Raw genomic sequence first — 2,082 nt, forward strand, 5'->3', positions numbered from 1 at the left:
TGTTTATTTCATGTTTTTACACTATACTATGGTTTTCAGAACAGCTTATATATTTCAAAATTATTTATTTACCCAAAAGAAGCATAGATGATTAACTAGGGAGGTGGCTTGTAAGAGAACAACAAAGAGTGAGACTGAATGCTTTGCTTGACATTTGTAACTCTTGTATCAAGTTTGAAGAAGAGGACTTTATAAGTTACTCTTTCTCTGAGATGAATGCTTTTCCAAATTATCACAGCTAATGAACCAAATTCTTACCCTCACCTAATATCTGTGCCACCCTCCAAGCAGAACCATTGTTCATTGAAACAGTTGGCGAATGACTTTATGGATAGACCATCTTAACACCTACACTATTTCTTAAATGAATGTAAACTGTTCTCTGTGGGCTGAGAATGAAGTCACTCACTCAAGTCAAATAGCTTTGACCATAGCAGGAAGTCTGGATCCAAGAATTGAGCCTACAATTCATTTCTTGGTTCAGCAGAACTATCAACTCTCAGCTTAGCTATGATGGAGGTAAAGTCCTTTGGTGATGTGAGGGTCATTGATATACAGCCGTATTACACTGAAACCCAATGTCTAAAAATTTTTCTTATTTTGGGCTTGTACCACAGTAAGAGCCAAGATTTTGAACTCTACTAAATACAAAACAAACAAAAAGACTTTATATATTCATGTTCATTTAAGAAAATACTAGTAGTGAGGTATTATTTTTAAGTATACAGTTAATATGTTTGGAGTTATTTAAAATTTATATTGAGAAAAATGTATTTTCACTATTGCTATAGATGAGCATCTACATAAGACTGTTAAATTGATTATTGTTTTATATCAAGCAACTTTTATAATACTTATTTTTATTGTTATTTTATAAATTTTAAGGAATATGACAAAAAAGATACTGTAAGTATTGAAGGGGGGGTCTCTGGGAGGAGTGGTGGTACAAAAGGGAAACAAGAATGCAATTCAATTCTATTTAATTAAGATATGTTTTTAAATGTTAACAAATTCAGGTAAATTGAAATCATGTAATGTTTCTCATCATAATGCAATAAAAGTTTTCAAAAAAAAAAAGGTAGTGGGGGAATGAGAAAGTGAAGGAGAGCTACTGGAGGTCCCAGACACCTGGGAAATGTGAGGCTTTCAGGACCCAACAGAGATGACTTTAACCAAAATGCACAAAGGAGGGGTGATAGAATCCATAGAAACCACCTCTAGTAGATAGACAGTGCCCATGGTAAAGGGTTGGGGCCACCTAAGTTTTTAACTCAGAAATGTTCCTGTGCAAAGGAAGAACAGGGACAAAAAATGGAACAGATTGAAGGAAGAACCAACCAGGGACTTTACCACCTGGGGATCCCTCAGGTCTGCAGACACCAATCCCAACACTGTTGCCATGGTCAAGAGGCACTTGCTGACAGGAACCTGGTATAGTGGTTCCTTGGGAGGTCCGGCCAGCAACTGACCAATGCAGATGTGAATACTTGGAGCCAACTATCAGACTGAGCTCAGGCAACCTTATGGGGGAGCTGGTGGAAGGACTGGATGTGTGGAGAGGTTTTGCAGCACCATTGGACGAACAACATAGGCTGGCCTGATCACCCAAGGAATGTACCTGTAGTGATCCATGGCTCCAGATACATATGTAGGAGAGGGTGGCCTTTGCCTGACAACAGTGAGAGGAGAGGCCCTTGGTCCATGGGATATTCAATGCCCCAGCATAGGGGGATGTTGGAACAGTGGGTGGGGGGAGCACCCTCATAAAGGAAAAGAGGAGGGGTGAGAGCAGATGTGGCATGGGGAGTTGGTGGAGGGGTAACCAGGAAGTAGAATATCATTTGAGATGTAAATTAATGAAATTATAAATTATAACTAAATAAAAGCAAATAAAAATAAAAAATACTAATAAAAGGAAACAGTAATGTAGAGGTTTTATCCTCACATGATTGTGATTCTATAGAAGCAAGGTAAATGAGGAGTATCTAAATTAGAAAATTAATCAATTTAAAGATAGTCTAGATAGCATAAAGAAGTAGAAGCAAGACATAACAAAGGAGTAGGATTTATGCAACTCTAGGT

Source organism: Mastomys coucha, unplaced genomic scaffold (assembly GCF_008632895.1).
Source record: "Mastomys coucha isolate ucsf_1 unplaced genomic scaffold, UCSF_Mcou_1 pScaffold3, whole genome shotgun sequence".
Lineage (NCBI taxonomy): Eukaryota > Metazoa > Chordata > Mammalia > Rodentia > Muridae > Mastomys > Mastomys coucha.